Source organism: Marmota flaviventris, chromosome 16 (assembly GCF_047511675.1).
Source record: "Marmota flaviventris isolate mMarFla1 chromosome 16, mMarFla1.hap1, whole genome shotgun sequence".
Lineage (NCBI taxonomy): Eukaryota > Metazoa > Chordata > Mammalia > Rodentia > Sciuridae > Marmota > Marmota flaviventris.
In genome coordinates this window covers 3,226,766-3,246,516 of record NC_092513.1, presented here as the reverse complement: position 1 = coordinate 3,246,516, position 19,751 = coordinate 3,226,766, and positions in this window count along the sequence as shown.

The window sequence follows — 19,751 nt, the reverse complement described above, 5'->3', positions numbered from 1 at the left end:
TCTCTCTCTCTCTCTATCTCTCTCTCTCTCTTTCTTTTTCTCTCTCCTATCTCCTGTCCCCAAACTGTTGAAGATATCCTTCAACAGGTGTATGGTTAAAAAAAACTGGCACATAGGTACCATGAACTGCTTGCTCCCCAATAAGAGGAATAAACTGCTGATACACACAATAACTTGGATGGATTTCCAGGTAATTATGCTGAGTGAAAATAGCTAATTCAACAGGTCATATACTGTGTTTCATCCACAGGACCTTTCTAAAGGACAGAATTTGTAACAGACGAGTGGTTTCTGGGGCAGGAAGGAACTCAGGGGCAGGAGGGACTCAGGGACATCCCTCCTATGATGGTGGAAGGCTCAGGACCTTGGCTGTGGTGGTGGACCCTGTACATGTGATGAAACTGTACAGAACTAAATAAAGACGTACAGATGAGTACAAGTAACGCTGTCCAAGTTTGTGTTGATTTGTGAGGACCGGAACAGAAAGCCAACAAAATCATTCCTCATGAATCAAGAATAGTCTGAATGATCTGACAGAAATCAGAATGGGCCCTCCATGTGGGTGGACTAGGAGCAAGCAGGCAGGGTTATGAAGAAGTGCCCAGGTGCAGGAAGGCGTCCATCTCCAGGGAGCCCTGCATGGCCTGGGTGTCCCTGCTTGTCAAAACTCACCCAACTGTACACTTAAGTAAGATCTGTGCATTTCAGAAAATGTAAATTCTACCTCGGCAAAAAAGTGTATCTGATTATAATTTGAAAATTGGATTAAATGTTCTGAATATTTTGTAGCTAAATGAAGTCTGGTGGAACATTTTCTCTAACTTATAATGGATTTTGAAATCAAATTTAAATGCTTTCACTCAATTGTTAATATTTGTGTAATATTTTTATAGTGCCAAACTATTAAAGTAGAATGAGAAATAGACGGTGGCAAGACCAAACACCACCCTGCATTTGAATTATGTTCCTCAACTTTCTGGTTCTCGGTTGGAACGAGTTCCTTAGACTCTCTGAGCCTGTTTTGCCCAGCTCAAAGAAGCTATGAGTGCAAACTTTGCCAGATGATTGTGAGGGCAAATGAGGCTGTTTATACAGCACTGAGTGTAGAGTAAGTCCTCAATGAGACGGGCGCCTCTTGCTAATTGAAATCACAGATCTTTGTGATCTTATCACATACAAAATTAGTCTTCATCTAACAGAAAGAGGTTGGAAAACAGTGGGTGGACAAACACTCTGAATCATAGGGTCGGACTTACTTCCCATCTTAAGCGCCCACATCAGGGTGATGTCTGACAGTGAATGCGTTTTCCACATGGAAATAAAGGTGGGATTTTTATTCAATCCATTTCCGGGGCTCCATGGCTCAGAGTAAAAGATGGGCTAGGTCAAGCTGTCCCTGAAGCCACTGCAGGGAGACAGTGGGCGAGCCCCAGGGCTCAGCGGAGTCCTTGGATGTCCCCAGCTGCTATAGAGTCACTTGTGGGGATGGCTGTGATTGTTTCAGCCCAAATCCTTTATGTTTGGAAGGAAGAGCTGAGTTTTGTTGCCTGAGACTCTGCCCAGTTGCAGCATGGCTCTGTGGGTGGGCATCATGCTCTTGGCCCTCAGAGTGACCTTCTGGTGCCTTAGCCCAGAAATGGCCATGTGTGACGGGAAAACCAGGCATCGAGAAGCTGTACCACCCATTTCTCTGCCACAGCTTGGCCATGTCACAGTGTAGCCACAGACAGAAATGACTTGCTGATTTTTACCAACTATTTAGACTTTGTTCTGGCTGCATAGAAATATACACCAGTGCCTAGTTAGTCACTTCCCTCAAATAGGGCTGCGGCTGCTGCTCTCCTGAATGCCTCGGAGTTTGCAAAAAAAAGCCCACAACCCTCATGAGACCAGCTGTTCCGTATTGAAATCCGTTTGCAAACTGCCTGCTCTGTGGTGCCCGGGTGGACGTTTAATAAATGTGCTGAAATGGAGAATGAAAATGAAAGGATGGGGTAGAAGAATTTTCCCTCGATGTGAAATTAGGACCATAAAAGAACAAACAATGGCGATTCTTGTAACATTAATTATCTATAGAATGAGGCATGGACGGCAGATGTGCCTGTGGTCTGTCTCAGCATCAGTTTCAAGACTTCCATCAGTGTGTGACTCACAGTTAGTGAAAGAAAAATTGTTCAGGCTACACAAGAGGAGCATAAATATTATGTGTCACTTGGTATCATAATTAACTGCATGCTTCAAATATTTCTTTCATGTCTGCCTTCACAATAGGTAATATAATTTACCGTTAATAGGATTAAAATGTCTTTTTTTAAAAAATAAAAAGGTAAATACTTCAGTGGTTTAAACTGTTTTTTATTTGTTTTGTACTGATACATATTTTACCACAGGCAATCTCTTTATGTCCTGCAGAAGAAAATAATGAGGAAAATTGGAGATAATTTATGCAGTCCTGAAGCAAAAGCTTTTTATGATTATTATTTTTGCCTTTGCTCAATAATGAAACAGGCCCTTCTACGCAAGAAAACATCCCGACTTGCTATCTGATGTACATTTTTAAAGACCGGAGGTAAAGTAGGAAAAAAATCCAACACTGCGTGAAGAAAGGAAGTCTGCCCTGGAGAATTAATGATTGCAGTGCAGAGACCCCCACAGAAGCTCTCCCATGTGCAGGGGGCTATTCAGAACTGATAATTGAGAGAAAGGAGGCCTGGTAGGTTTTTTTAAAAGGCTGTTCCATTCTACATCTCCCGTAGTGTGCTCAACACACTGTCATACTGTCTGACACAAACCAGTGCAGGTTAGGAAACTCATTACAACTCTGAACTTGGGCAGTGTTCAAACAGGTCAGAAATTAAAACCCATAACCTGTGGCATAATACCTCTCAGGGAGCCAAGTTTTAATTTGATCCATAAAGAACATACCATTGTTCCACTAGGCAGATGTCTAAGTATGAGGTACCACACATCGTAACGTGCCCAGACGATAACTCCCTTGAGCATCAGGGAATGGAGTGCTCAGAGGAGGAAGGGAGGAAGGGTATGAATTACAAATCTAGAAAAAATCCTTGGGGTGAGCCTGTCTCCTCCTCTTGCAGAGAGGAGCTGAGTCTTGGAGTTGTTCAGTGACTTGCTCAAGGTCACTCGGCTGCCAGGAGGCAGAGCCAGGCATGGGATCCCAGTCTGTTACAACCCCCAGTGCTTTCCCATTATAGGATGCTGTGTCCAAGTGTTTCTCTGGAAGTGATCTCCTCTTTCCAGTCATTACCGCCAAGTGGAATTTGGCATCTGCCATTGGACGTGTTCACTTCACCGCCGACCTATCTATTGACGTTCCATTAGGGAGCCATGTGCATTTGCCAAGGATGAACGAGTTCATTAGCACTGAGACTAATAAACTTTAAAAAGTTAATAATGTGAATATGTTTGATTTGGAATTATGCACACAGGCATTAAGAGTCACAAAAAAAGGCTTGCTTCACACGCCCAGCTCTTTTTTCTATAATTTCACTGGTGTGATAGACTTAGATTTTTCTGAAAATCAAGGGTAATATTCATTCTTAAGAAATACATGTCACCCCCCCCCCCCATTTTTTGGCACTTTCTCCCATTAGTGCACTTCAAAAATAACTAAAATTAACAACAGCAAACATTAATAACAACAATAGCAAAACAATGAGTTTTATCTCAGCTGTGTTTTCTGGATTCTGATCCTACTTGTTTCCACCCTTGCTCTGTCTGACTTATTTGATGAGGGCGTGGCATGGTAGTGGGGTCTTCATTGTCATGACTCAGCAGGGATTTCCATAGGTAGGTACGTTGCAGTTTTGACTTGGATTCATTAGGACACTCTGTGATGGGATCTCTGAAACACACCTCTACACTCCAGTGAATGCCCTAGACGACTTTGCATGAGGACCTAATAACATCTGGTGGACAATGCTCCTTCAGCAGCCTGGACCCCTGGGCCTGCTGTCAGTACTGGGTCAGGGAGCACCATGAGAAATCTGGGTGGACCCATGGCTTGGGCACAGAGGATATAGGAGATTTGGGGTGGTGGCACTGTGCTATCATTGGTTCCAAAGAGATAACATGCTTCCATACTGTATAAATTTACGGTAGCCAATAGTCTAATATGAAAAAGCCTCCTTAACTCTCAAAAACTGACCTACTCATGAGCATTCCTTAAAAGTAAAGGATTGTCCACATTTTCTTCTAAAACGTTTCTCAGATGTTGGAAAAACACATTATATTTGATTTGGAGAATATTTAATAAAATCTCTACAATTTTTTTGACAGTTACATTTTTAATGACTATCAGAACACGAGTCTTCAGTAGGTGACAATTTGCCATGATAGGGGGAATTAAGGACCATTAGGAGGAAGAAGGGGCACGCAACAGAGAACACGCATCACAATGGCTCTAGAGAAGATGGCGGTGGGCTGGAGGAGAAAGGGGAGCCGCTGGCTGAGAAGCCATAGGGCAACCGGGAGGGAGGACCTCCCTGTGGCCGGAGCCGGTGGGCTGCTGGCTGCGTGGGGTCCCCAGACACTGTGCCATTACTTTAACTTGATTGGTGGCTTGCCCAGGCATTAAGTGTGGATGCTCTGATGCCACATGGAATTTCAGCTCCACCAGTTACTGACCACAGGACAGGAGTTAAGCCTCTTGGCCTCTCTGAGCCTCAGTTTATTCATCTATAAATAAGGACAATATCAATACAGAGTGGAGTGTGCAGATGGAAGGAGATAACTGGTTTAGTGCATACCACAGGGCATGCTGCATGAGAAACACCCGCTGCATTCATACTGTTATCAGTATTGCTCTCACAGCTATCAGGAGTCCCTGGATTTGTCCACTTCTGGACTCTTGCCCTTCCATCCTTCAAATACTCTTCTGCTGAGCTGGATGTGTCTAAAACATCACTCTTCTGCTAAACACTTTACCTGTCTGCCCACTGAGACAGCATCAAGATCAAAGGCTGCTCATGCATTGCCTGCTTATGTACCTGCAGGTAGAGCTTCCACTCCTTCATTTACTCATTCAGTAACCTTCAAACAGAGCCTGAGTGCTTTAGTCAGCTTTTTCACTGCTGTGACTAAAGGACCCAACCAGAACAGTTGTAGAGGAGGAAAGTTTATTTGGGGGCCCACGGTTTCAGAGGTCTCAATCCATAGACAGCTGGCTCCATTCCTTGGAGCTTGACGTGAGGCAGGAACAACCTAGCACAAGAGTGTGGCAGAGGAAACACTCACATGATTATCAGGAAGCAGAGAAAGAGTGGCCACCACTTGCCAGATACAAATATATACCCCATAGCCATGCCCCCAATGATGCCTTCAGCCACACCCCACCTGCCTCCTGTCATCATCCAGTTAATCCCATCAGGGATTGGGTCTCTGATTATGTTCAGACTATTACCCAATCATTTCTCCTCTGAACCTTCTTGTATTGTCTCACACATGAACTTGTGGGGGAAAACTTATGTGCAAACCATAACATTGAGCATCTGCTATACCACTTCCATGTTCTCTCCACCCTATGTCAATAAAGACCTTTCTGGGCATATTTTCCCCTAGTCTAAACACACACACACACACACCACACACGCACACCACTGATCTCTGTTTCTATTAAGATTCAGGACCATGGTTCAGAGGTAGGCTGAATTCCTAGTTCTGTGGCTTGGCATTGAAGCAGAAGGAGCATTGCTCCTCAGTGAGAGGGTGAAAGAGGGATTTTACTAAAGTTCAGTTTTTCGAAGTCAAAACTGTCTTAGAGACTCAGAGATTTGGGTATATTAAACAAAGAGGAAAGAGTACATTGGAGCCAAGCAGGTGCAGCAGCAGCAGCTAGAGTGGCACAGCACTGGTTCACCACAGAGGGAGGCAGAACACAGACAGATACACAGAATTGGTACAAAGAACCTGAGACCAGAAGAGGGGCCTGAGTTCAGCCAACCCAGGGGCTGCACTGTGCACTGGTGCTTGAAAAGTGCCGTTTCCCACGTGGCCACAGAGACTGAGGCAGCGCCATGTCGAGGTGGCCACACTGCAGCTGCTGCTGCAGAGCCAGAAGGTGGTGCCCAGCTAGTGCCTGCCCTGCAGCCTAGGGTGTACCTATCAGAGTGAAACAGGAGCCAGACAGGTAGAGAAGGTTTCCCCATTTCACCTAGGGGAAACCAAGTTGGAAAAGCAGAGGGAAGCCCATATCACTTCTTGGAGTCTGGAGGCCCTTGTGACCAGCTGAAGTGGGGTGTGACTCTGAGCAGGTAGATGTGAGTACACTCAGGGACTGGGCTGAGGCCTGACTGGATCTAAGCCCCAGCATCTGGAACTGCCCTCACGGAACTCTGCAGCTCTCCCCCCTGGGAGTGCATTGGCCTGCCTGTGCAGACAGAACTGCAGTGACGGTAAGTTTCACACTGTCCTACCTCACACTGGTGAGAAGGGACGGCGAAGAGTTTCAACCAGCTTCAGTCATAGGCCACTCCAGCTGGCAGCTAGGGAGCAGCACAAAGCAGGAGTTAACAGCACCCACCACTTGTCCCCTCTCTCTCCATAGCTGAAGAGTAAATGGAAAGAAATACAGCTGGGCATAGACGGTGACCATTCTCATCAACGATTTTGACCACCTTGGGGAAGACAATTTCAATTCCATCATTTTATTATTTTATTATTTTTTTCTGTCTGTTTCTATGCAGTGTGTGTGTGTGTGTGTGTGTGTGTGTGTGTATGTGTGTGTGTGTGTGTAAGATGGAGAGAGAAAGAGAGAGAGAGAGATCTTGATGTGCTAATTGATTAAAGGACATGAATACACACACATACTTATTTCTATTTTCTCTCATTTTAGCATTTTAAAATATAGCTATTTGTCCTTGCCTTGGGTTTTGAGGGTTAGGGTTCTTTGTTTTGTATCTTTTGGTTTTGTTTTATATTTTCTCAATTGTTTGTTTCTCTTTCTCTCTTTTCTTCTCCTCCTCCTTCCAACAGCCAAATTCTATTATTCTCTCACCCTTTAGTTTCTTCTATTTTTTTCTTTTCTTCCTCCTGACCATCACATGCTATATCTTTTCTGCATTCTCTGGGTCCACTTTTTGAAATTATAAACTCCTTTCTGCCTTCATAGCACTTTTCTTTTAATTAATTGTATTTTTACCATCTTTAGAATTGGTTTATATAACTCCTGCTCCTACCAATAATGCTGATCTAATTATTACTGCTGTGAATGACATAGTTGACACCTGCAATTTTCTTTAAAGCCAGATCTAGATCATGGTTATTATTTTTACTGTTCACAGTTCCTGACCCCACCATTCCAGCTCTCTCTCTCTCTCTCTCTCTCTCTCTGTCTCTCTATCTCTTTATTTGCTTCTTGTAATTAATGTTGTAGATGTCATGGTGGAAGTGGTCATTTATTTTAATGCTCTCTATATTGCTTGTATTAGTTGTTGCTATTGTTTGTTCTGCTGCATTCTGTGAGGTGCTGTGAACCTACAGGGACACTACAAATTTACAGTGTATAGATTTTGCTGCTGAACTCAACCAAAAGACAGCTCACCTTGATTTACACACAGATTTGTGACACTCAACCTTCGTTATACTTTAAGACCAAGAGTAGAAGAGACAAGAACCTAAACTAACAATCAGGCCCCAAGTAGAAACTGATAGGGGTGCGCCCCCAGGTCCTACCTATGGACATTCACTACTACAGAAAAAAACAGCAAAACAAAAACAAACAAACTAACAAAAACAGAAGATTAACACAAAGCCTGCAGGTACAACACCTACAAGGAAATCTCAATCTAGATCATGCTAGGACAATTTGGCAAGTGAAGACCATGCCCTAAAAGGCCCACACATAAGAGCAAAAATACTTAAAAAAAATACCTCAAAACACAGGCATAAAACCCAACATAGAAATACAAGGAATAGGAACAAGCAAGATAATGACTCCTCTTAAGGTTCATTTTTAATCAGTAACTGAGCCCAAAGATATTGAAGTAGATGAAATATCAGATAAAGAATTCAAAATAATCATTATAAAAAGATCAAGGAATTCCAAGAAAACACAGAAAAACAACTGAATGAAATAAGGATGCCAATAGAGGATATGAATGAGAAATTCAATAAGGAGATAGAAATAATGAAAAAGAAAGAAGAAGAAATGTTGGAGATGAAAAGCACACACACAAAAATAAATAAAAATAAATGTTCTGTTGAAAATCTCTCTAATAGAGTAGACCATGCTAAAGACAGAATCTCAGAGCTGGAAGACAAAGAGGCCAGCCTCAGACATTCAGACATCATTAAAGAAAAGGAAACAAATAACCACAATCAGAATATAAAAGAACTCTGGACAACATTGAGAGACCAAATTTAAAAATCATTGGAATTGAGGAAGATTTTGAGATGCATAATAAGGGAATTGATAACCTCTACTAGGAAATAATAACAAAAATATTTTCCAAACCTTGAGAATGAGATGAATGCTCAGATACAGGATGCATTTAGAACTCCAAATAGACAAGATCAAAAAAGAACCTCTCTAGGACAAATTATGATTAAAATTCTTAACATGCAGAACATGGGTAGAATTTTAAAAGTCTCAAGAGGAAATTATCAGGTCACACTTAAGGTCAAACCCAACATAATCACTTCTGATTTCTCAGTACAAACTCTAAAAGGCAAAGGGCTTGGAATGAAAAGTTCCAAATCCTGAAAGAAAACAGCTGTCACCCAAGTCGGGTACATCCAGCAAAGCTATCAGCCAAAATCTACGAAGAAATAAAGACCATACAAGATAAGCAGAAACTTTGAGAATTCCTGAGAACTAAAATGGCACTACAGGATTTAACAATATGTCCTACACAGAAGAAATAAAAAACAAACCCCATATTTCACAAATAAACAAATCTCATTTGAAGAGTAGCTAAGCAAATGAGAAACAGGACCAAATTAAACATTATAAAAAATCAAAATGGCACGAATTAATAAACATCTCTCTGTAATAACATTGAATATAATGGTTTCAACTCTCTAATTTAAAAACATAGGCTTGTAGAATGGATTATAAAACAAGACCCAAGTATATGTTGTTTGCAAGAGATGCATATTACAGACAAAGACAGTCACAGCCTAGGATGAAAGGATGTATATTGGAAAACAACACAAACAAAAACTGAAAACAAGCAGGAGTAGCTACCCTCATATCTGACAAAGCTATCTTCAGACCAAAATTAGTCAGAAGAGACAAAGAAAGTCACTTCATACTAGCAAAGGGAACAATCCAACAAGAAGATGTAAAGATAATAAATATGTACTTTAAATGTGGGTGCAACTAATTACACAAAAGAGACAGTACTCAAATTGAAGCCTCAGGTAGAACCCAGTACAAAAATGCTTGGTAATTTCAATTCACCTCTCTCACCATTAGATAGATCATCCAGATATAAACTGCTAAAGACTTTTCAGACCTGAAAATGTTATAAATCATAAGAACTTAATAGATATTTATAGAATATGTCATCCAACAACAGTTGGATATACCTTCTTCTCAATAACTTATGGAACCTTCTTTAAAATAGACCATATTTTAGGCCACAAAGCAACTCTTAGCAAATACAAAAAAAATGATAAAATTCTGTGCATATTATCAGATCATAATGGATTGAAATTAGAAATCAGCATGACCAAACCCTACAGAAATCATATAAATACGTGGAAATTGAACTGTAGTACCCTTTTGAATGATGAATGGGTGATAGAAGAAACCAAGGGAAAAATTTTAAATATCTTAGACTCAAGTGAGAATACTGATAAAACACACTATAATCTCTGGGACACTATGAAGACAGTTCTAAGAGGAAACTTTATAGTTTTGAGTGCAGACATAAGAAAATCAGAAAAATCCCAAATAAACAAACTACTGATAGTTCTCAAGGCCCTTGAGAATGAAGAACACCAATGGAAGGAAGAAAATAATGAAGATCATAGCTGAAATCAAATAAATTGAGAATTTAAAAAACAATACAAATTATCAATGAAACAAACAGTTGTTTGTTTGAAAAAATAAACAAGATTGATAAGCCCATAGCCAAACTCATCAAGGGAAAAGAGAGAAAATCCAAATTAATAAATTAGAGATGAAAAGTAGAAATCACAACAAACATCATAGAAAATTTATTCTTCAATAAATTGGAAAATCTAGAAGAAATGGATACATTTCTAAGCATATATAATCTGCCAAAACTGAATTAAGAGGATATGAAAGCCTAAACAGATCAATAATTAGCAATGAGATAGAGGCAATAGTAAAAAGCCGTCCAACCAAGAAAAGCTCGGGACCAGACGGCTTCTCAGTTGAATTCTACCAGACCCTTAAGCACTAACGCCAGTACTCCTCCCATATCCATGAACTAGAAGGGGATGGAGCACTTGCAAGTGCATTCTGGGAAGTCAGCATCACACTCATACCCATACCAGACATGGACACAGCCACCCGGCAAAGAGACTATACAGCAACGTCCCTGATGATCGTAGATTCTAAGATACTTCAGAAAATACTAGTAAATCATGCTCAACATCATATTAAGAAGATTATACACCACAAACAAGCTGGTTTTATTCTCTAGAGATGGGGGCAGCTCTCGTGAAATTCAAAGAGTGATCAGTAGAAGAAAGAGACCAAAGGGTGGGAGGAAGGAGAGAGAGAGAACGTGCTGAGGAGTGTATTGGCCGATTGTTGTTGTAGGGGGTACTGTGCATTGTGTGCATGCTTAAATCCGTAACACCAAGCCCCATCAGTAGGCACAGATATACTGTGCCAGCAAAAATGTAGGGAAAAGGGAACTGCTTCAAAGTTCCATGGATTTCCTTACACTCCTGATTATCTCCCATCCTCCCTCTGCTCTCTCTGCTTGGACCCTGCCTCTGGCCACTGCTCTACCACCAGGCTTTCCTGTCCTAGCTCCCGAGGGCAGGTGTGGTGGGAAGAGGGGAGGAGAGTGTAGGCGAGTGGTTTCCTGGATTCCGCTTCCTCCTTCCCTGGATGGTGGCTGATGACTGCACCCTACCGTGTCCAGGCCCTTTCTCTGCCATCCTGGACCAGGATTCATGATTCTCCCCGCATTCTTCTAACCTCTGGGATGGGATGGCTCCTTCCAGTTCCAAGGCCTTTGGGTTTCACCACCTCTGTTTGTTTCTCTTTCTTCCCACACCTCGGTAAGTCATCCCCTAGTCCAACTGTCCCCTGTCGACTCTGTGTGCCTCTGTTTTGGTTTGGATACGGTTTGAGAGTGCCCCACAAGGGTTCATGTGTGGGGAGCTTGGACCTCACCGTGGCAAGGCTGGGAGGTGAGAGGCCCTTCAGGAATTGGGTGGAAGGTCCTCATGCCATTAGGAACCCTGCCTTTAGAAGGGATGGATGTCGTTCTCATGGGACCCTGGTTAGTTCTCAAGAGAGATTTGTTATAGCAGAACCAGTCTGACCACGCCCCAGCCTCTTTGGCTTCCTTTCTCTGTGATCTCTTCCTCTGCTGCATGAGCTCCTAAAGTCATGAAGACATCTTCCTCAAGCCCTCAGAGCTGAGCTGATGGTGGCCCTTAAACCTCCAGAACTGTGAGCTGAGTAACTTTCTTTTCTTATAAAATCCCCAGCCTCAGGTTTGTTGATATAGTAATGAAAAATTGACAGATATACTTTCCATTTTTGACCAGCCCTGAATGTGTTCACCACTCCAACCCCCTTTTTTACCTCCCTTTTTTTGTAGAACCTTCTCCTGATCTTTCTGACAGAGTCTGCATTGACCAAGGTTCAGGTCATGTGTTCTCTATGAAATATTCCTGCTTGCAGACATGAGCTCCTCATGAGTTCCTCTCTGAGCTCACTTTTCCGTCACACCTATAGTAAACAAGAGTAGCCTACTCTCACCGTGGCTCTGCTTTTGTGAGGTTAATTCACACACATTCATGTTGCTAACTTTGGGACAAGTCAGTGGGCTCAGGAGACTAGCCTGTGCCTCCTGTCTTCCTTGTTCACCAGTCTGGAACCTTCGAGTACCATCAGGCCACTCCCTCTACTGGTCTCCAGGACTCAACAAACAGGGGGTGCAGCTTCTGCCCCTGTGGGTGGTGTTTTTAGCAGGCGGAGAGGCACTGGGGAGTGGACAGTAATGCGGTGTATGCTACAAAAGCCATACTAACAGTGCGCCTGACTTAGTCCTAAGGAAATAACAGAGACCTGAAGTGTGAGGTGGAAATAGCGGTGTAGAAAGAGGAGAAGGGGGCCCGCTAGACAGTCACCGTCACCTGTGAAGGTCGGGGTGAGCAAAAGGGTCAGCACACTCCGAGGAACCCAGAGCAAGATGGGGGCAGCGTGCTGAAGATGAGGCTGGGGGGCCCAGGCGACGGGGTGAGCCTCCCACGCCTGGTGCTGTGGGCGGTCGGGACCCACTGGGAGGCCTGCGAGGGAGGGAGGGGTGGACACACTCTGGGAAGGTGACTGGGCTGCCCAGGAACAGGAGGCATCACTGAGATGAGGACGGTGACCTTACTGATGCCGGTAAGGTCGAGGGACGTGGTGGACAGGAGACATTTACCAGGGAGAAGAGACAGGGTGGAGTCCGTGGAAGGCCACTGATCGCACCTGGAGGGTGAGGAGAGGCAGTTTGGAAGTGATTCTGAGGCTGGCATCTCGGGCAACCGTGTGGAAGCACCGTGTGAGGAGATATGGAGCCCTAGAGAAGAACCGGCAAGTTCAGGTTTGGGACATGCTGGATTTGTGGTGCCTGTGAGACACCCAAGTGCGGGACCCACAGACAGATGGATAAATGCACCTGAAGCTCTGCAGATAGGGCTGACGCAGAATTTATCAGCCTAGATTAAATGATGTAGAAAATGTCACTGTATTAACAGCTGTCCCCATAAAGGCCCTGAGAAAGGTGGCAGGTTTATTTAAAAAGAACTCCTCCACAGGCCCCTGGGCTCTGCACCCTGGGCTGGGACCTGGCAGCACAGGCTGCTCTGCAGAGTGGAGAAGCACTTTGGTGTCGCGGGGTGCCACGGGAATTGATCCCACATCATCCGTGTGTGGGTACTTGGCCCTACCGCCCTTTTGAGAAGACACCAAGGCAGAGCCGTGAGCCAGATGGTGAGGGTGGAGCAACGGTGGCCAGAGAAGCAGAGGAGCAAGGGGTGCCTTGACACCCAGGCTCTGGGAAACAAGGCCACACTCTGCATTTCTCTAAGTCCCATTTCACTGAGTCCCAGGTACACACCAGGCCCTGCAGGTGCTGAGGATAAAGCAGTGAGCATCACAGCCAGGTTCCCGGTCCTCACGGCACAGCGTGTGCATGCCAGGGGAAGTTGATATCCTTCTGTGTAACAAGTGACAGTTTTGCAATATTAGCATGGTAAGACAAAGCCCGTCTCGCACACTCAATCCTGGTGGTCAGGAGCCCCCCCGATCACTGTGCTCTGCATGGCGTCTCCCCAGGCGGGGCTCACAGTGTCAGCCAAGCCGCATTGTCCTCTGATGCACAGGGCCATCTTCTGTGCTTGCACACCAGGGCATGAGTTCAGGTCCTCATAAGTGCTGAACCCCCGAAGTCCTCACTTCCCCATGGGCTCTCAGCCAGGGGTCTCCCAGCTTTCCAGACTGGCTTAGGTCTGAGCCACTTGGCTCTCCTAATGTGAAGCCTCAAAGCCTGCAGGAGGCTGTTTCCTGTCCACTGCATGAGTCTTAAGCAATAGCAATTATCAGAGGGACTACCCAGCACCTTGGGAAACATAACCCAAGCAAGGAGCCACCACCCCACTGTTTCCACACATCCTGGCTCATTCAGGGTGCGCGCAGCAGAAGGCAGGGGTCCTGGGGCAGCTTGAGTTCTTCCTGCCCCAGAAGGATGGAAATGACATGTAACTAACAACCCATTAACACTACTTCAGTCGGTCTAAGAGGCCAGGAAGCAGTAGGGGGCAGGGCAGAGTCACAGGAGGTAGTCGGAGGGGTGGCACCTGGGTGGCCCCATGGCAGGGAGGAAGCGGGTTTCCACGTGGATGTCAGGGCAGAGGCTTCCAGTAAGAGTAAGGAAGGCAGAAGAAGAGAGGTGGGCATGAGTGGGAGCTGCCTGGGCAGCAGCTGGGGCTATGGGCATGACCACTCGGGGTACCTGCAGGAAGGGAGGCGCTTGCCAGCCTCCCAGCCAAGGAGCCAACGCAAGGGAGGGAAGAAAGCAGGAGGCACGTGGTGGGAGCCCGGTGTCTGCCGAGAAGCACAGGCGTGGCTATGTGATCACTCGTGGTGGGGACGGGGAGGACGGCCAGCAGCTGCACTAGCTGGACAGCAGGAGCACAGTGAGCTCTGGTCTCCCTCGGGCCTGGTGGTGGTCCAGCACTGGCGCTCTTCCCAGGAGCAATTGGGAGCAGTCCGGGACACGCGGCCCTTACGTTCTGGGGAATTGTGTTTGTGAATTCACCTATTTGGTAAAATTTATTTGCAACCTCAAAGTCAACACTCTCCATGCTTCACCCTCTCCTGGTCACCTGCAGGGAGGTGAAGAAATCGTCACCAGATGTGTGTGTCCCACCGGAGTTCTCACCAGGTGGATTCAGCGCGCACTGCAGAGTGTCTTTTTTTGTTTTTGCCTATTCGTTGTTACATTTTTGTGCTTTTCCTTGGTGATTTCTATTTAACATAGCCCCTCCATGCTGTGCTGAGGTGCTGTCGGGCCTTCCCAGGTGCAAGCAGGCGGGAGGTGGCCGCAGAGAAACATCACTGTGAGGCAGGACAGCACCAAGGAGTGGACAGGTGCAGTGCCGTCCAGAGAGCTGGCCGGGAGGTGAAGCTGAGGAGTCACCGTGCATGTGCATGTCCATATGCAGATGTTCTGCATTTAGCAGAAACGTGTAGGTCAGGGCTACGTGTCGTTGGCTGGTGAAGCACGGACAGGCTCACAGGAGCCTGACTCCACACACCCCCGCAGCAGTGTTCAAGGTCATGGACTCCTGCATCCCACTGACTTGTAGAACTCTCCATAGACTTTCTAGAACTCCCCTGAGTAATGGGAGCCAACTGCATTTCACGTTGCTCCCCCATATTTTCTACAGGTTCTATGAGGTGGCATTTAAGACGCAGTTTGATCAAGTAGTGGAATAGCATGGTGTCCCATAAGGTCCAAGGGCTATGGTCAGTGTCTAGAAATGCCAACTGAACTTGGAAAGGAAGAGAAAGGAAGGGCGGTACATTGTGACAGAGGCCAAGCCTGACCGCCAGGGTTCCAGTTCCCACGCTGTCACTCACTGTTGGCCTTTGGTAAGCTAGCTGGACTTCCTGGGACTCAGTTCCTCTCTGCCACATGGGAGCACATGGTTCTGGGGTGTGGTAGGGACATGAGATGCAGATGTACATGCTCCCTGCAGCTGTAGAGGAGTGAAAGCCATGGCTATCTGGGTCGGGGTCTCAGAGGAAGGGAGGGACAGCCTCCTGTTTCTCTAGAGGAAAGCCCAGTTTAGTGGTATAGGAAGGAGCTGGATTCTCAGGGCAGGTCCCCGGTGCAAGATGAGGACCATGCAATCAGCTCCTCCCTGCCTTCTCTCTGTCGCTTAGAAGTCAGGAGGCCTCTGGGCAGATGGGAATGGTGAGCTCTTAAAACCTACTTTAAAAGAGTCTTTCAAAGAAAATCACCAGCCCAGGCCTCACTTTCCTGCAAGAAAGTATTTAATAAAGATCTTGGGCTCCCTGTTCTATGAGCCTTGAATCATATGTTTCCCACCTGGAGACATTGTTGTACCTAGAAACTAGGAACCATCAACTTTATATTGATCTATCACCAATGAAGAAAATGAGGGGCATCATTTCCTTCCATATTGACCAGAAGCTCTCCTCAAATAAAACAATTTGTTCTGCAATTGACTATGTGCTCAACATCTAATCAGGTTTTTTCCTTTTAAAGAATAACTGTAATGTGATCACAGATTGACAAAAACTTTTGCTTTACTAGGTCCTTCCTTGTGGAAATGTAATTTAATAGGAGCAACACAAATCTTTAGTAGAAATGTGCAGCCAATATTGCTAGAGTATTAAGAGAAAAGCATTTTCTTTTCATATTGTCTGGGATCCTTTGTTGATCTAATTTTAGAGAACTCCTGAACCATAGCTTAACTCCCTGCAGAAGCAGCCAAGCCTTCAGGATTCACAAAGGCCAAACCAGTGGTTAGTGCTGACTGAATTTCCATCACTCCACTCCACCTACCAGCAGGACTCCAGCGACGCTACTAAAACATTAGTGCCTTCTTCCTGGTACTTACCAAGCTTAGCTTGTCTAAGAACCACCTGAAGAGTGTGGTCCAACCAAGCTTCCTGACCTCCAACACCAGAAAATGTGGCTTGGCAGGTCAGCTGAGAGCACCTCTAGCCAGCTGTGGGTGCTGGGTGCTGCGGGCAGTGTGCATGTGGAGGTGCCTTGCCCTGGGGTGTGAGGTCTTGGAGGAGTGCCTATATCTGTCCTCTTTATTGTCATATCCCTGGTGCCTGCCTCACCTAGGAGCCTTGTGAATCCTTGTGGAAAGACTGAAAAGGGAATCATTTGACCGCAAGCTTGTAATGAGATCAGTTAAGAACCACAGGAAGGACCAACCATGGCTCTGGGTTTTCCTATATTATGTATATCCTCTGCTTTATTATGTGCACATGTGTATGCATACATGGATGTGTGTGCCTCTGAGTGTGTGTGTGTGTTTGTGCGTGTGAATCTGCACACAGGTTGATGGAGTTGGCAGTCAGTGATACAGAAATTGGTTGTTGGCAACCTTAGCAACCACTGAATCACTGATTTTGCTGTTTTTCCCTTCTATTTTTCAATTCATTTGGGGGCTCTCAGACAGTAAACATAGTTATAAGGTTTCAAACCCCAGTGCCTGACATGTTAATTCATAATTTTCCATAATCAGCACTTTCCTAAAAACAACGTTTGCAGGCTGCGTGCATGTGGTTGGGAGATCATTTGCATACTTAGTTTCTGCTGTTTAATAGACTTGGGTCCTGAAGGAATACCACAGGGCCTGGCTGCAGGCAGGAAGGGGGAACCGAGATGTGAGACGCACAGAACGGCATTGTAAATTGGCTGAAAGCCAGAAAATTTACTTGCCGGTGGGAAGAACCTGGTTTCCTGTCCAGAAAGCTTTGCATAAAACGTGTTTTCTAAGTGTCTCCTCTGGTTGTGAAGGGAGACTACAGAGGCATCTTCGTCCCTAACGCACTGTGCAGGCTGTAAACGCGGCAAGTGCAGCACGGCAAGGCTCCTGCCGGCTGCCCTGGGCAGGGGTGTGGGGGAAGAGAGGGCCGGTGCTTAGAGATGACCTGCCCGGTGTCCTGCCCTTCCGTGCTGTTCTGCAGGGTCCGGCATGGCTGGATCACGGCTGTGCACCTCTGTCTTCATTGACACAGTCGTGTGACCCTATTTTGGTGTTCCTTACGTGGTGTGGTTGTCTCGTGCCTACAGGTTGTGTTTTGTAACATAAAACACAAATCCAGTCAATGAAGCCAAGCGTTCAAATGTTCCACGTGAGTAGTCCAAGAGCCTTGGGACACGGACATCAGTGTCATCACCGGGAAGCAGCGGGTCAAGGACACTGTTTTAGTGAGTACTTTACCTATAAACACCACCCCCATCAGTCTCTGTGGGCAGCCTGTCCCTTGGGCCACATCTGCTCTGAGAGTCCACTACAGCTGCCCTCTCTATTGCCCAGCCCCTTCCTGGCCTGGGTTGGAAGGTGTGCTGTCAACCCCCCTGGGCAGCAAGCACACTCTGAGGACTAAAATCTTAGCTTGGAGCCTGAAGGACTCGGGGGTGGATCCTGCTCTCACTGGCTGAACAGTTTGCTCCCCTCTCACCTGAGCTGGTGCTCTTTGTGTTGAAGACGGTACTAACCGGTACAAGTGGTATTGATTGAAGGCTCTGGACATTCCCCGTGGAACCAAGGGTACCCAAAGCCATGTCTCTGGAGCACACAGCAGGCCTGAGATTTTGTCCACGCTGCTGCTGGGCCTTCCACCTCTGCCTCTGTGCATCTCTTACTCTCTCCCTCATTCTTTAGATGGGAAGGCAGGGCCACTGCTCTCAAGCTTTCCATATTTCAGTCTAGCCTAGCAGGGACTCAGGTCCAAGGGAAACACATTTCTGGGCTTCTTGCAAGAGGTCCAGATGTGGTCTGGGCCTCTTGCAGTGGTCAGTGTCGTTAGTGTCTGTGTAGTAATGTGGCCACTTCCCAGGTGTGGAGTTCTGGGTGGAGTGCATTAGAGGTGCTGTATGGTTTGGATCTTTAACGTTCCTCAAAAAGCTCACGTGTTAGGCAATGAGGAATGTCAAGGTGAAGTGACCAATTGTGAGAGCTGTCCCTCATCGGTGGACTCATCCATTTGAAGGAGTAATCAGTTCCGTGGACTACTGGTTGGTGACTGTAGACAGATGGGTATGGCTGAGCAAGCAGGTCACGGGGCTTAGCTCTGGGCACCGTATCTTGTCCCTGGCTCCTCTCCCACTCTCTCTCTGCCTCCCTGTTGTCGTGAGTCCAGAGGCTTCCCTCTGCTGTGCTCTTCGGCCATGATGTTCTAACCCACCTCACACCCAGAGTGACAGAGTCGGCCGGCCATGGGCGGAACCTCTGAAACCATGAGCCAAAATAAACCTTTTTCCCTCTAAGTTGTTCTTGGCAGGTGATTTGGTCATGGTGATGAAAAGCTCACATGGGTTCTATGCTGCGTTGGATGAAATTATTAATGTAATGTCCAGGTTTAGAAAAACAAACTCAGTGCAGTCTTACTCATATGACTGGGTACCAGAGAGAAGAAAGGTAAGGAGACCAGATGAGTGACCACAAGTAGAGCCCCGCCTCTGGTTTTGACACTCGCAGACCTGGGCCTGTAGTCTTTACTGTATTTCAGTCTTATTTCACTCACAGAGAAGTAACAAAGTGGTCTATGCTGAAGTTAGCTGAAAATTAATTTATTTTCTGAGATGAGCCAGTCCTGTGGGTACCTCTGCCATCTGTGCCCACACGTAGCCTCCTGTGGCTGAAACGTCGGTTGACCAGCCCGGCCTGAGCCGCACTGCAGCCTTGTCCCATTCTTCCTTGTTACCCCCCCCCCCCCATTGCCCCTTCTCCTCTCCATCTCCCCTTTGGCCTGTGGATGGACAGGACAGTTGGGAGAGGACTCATTGTTTAAGGGAGTCCAAGGACATCTAACTAGGAATAATGGGATGGAATTCAGCAAGGGACAATTTATGCTGAATTATAAGAGAAATTTCCTAACAGTGAGATCTATTAGACTGGAGAATAGACTCCCAGGGGAAGGAAGTGCCATTGCCGGAGTCATTTAGACTCTGGCTGAGGTCCATAAGTAAAAATAAATTTGGTCGTGTCACTTTATTCTCTATCTGCGGGCTCTGCATCACCACTGGAAAGTTTGTGAGGGAAGGTGTCAGGTCATGGACTTCAGGGGACTCTGGCAAACGTGGAAACCATTTCCCCTCCTCTTCTCCAGCCCTCTTCTTGTTGCTGCTGTTGCAAACCTTGTGAAATCCCACCAACCAGAGTTAGGTGGCTTTGCTGGGTGTTCAGAGGGTCAGGGATTCCAGGCTACACCGCTTCCCGTGCGGTCCCAGCTGCTTCACGAGAGCTGGCCAACCTGGGGAGCAGCTGGTCTTTGAGGCAGAGAGCAGACCCTGGGTCACCAGGCCTTACCCAGAGCA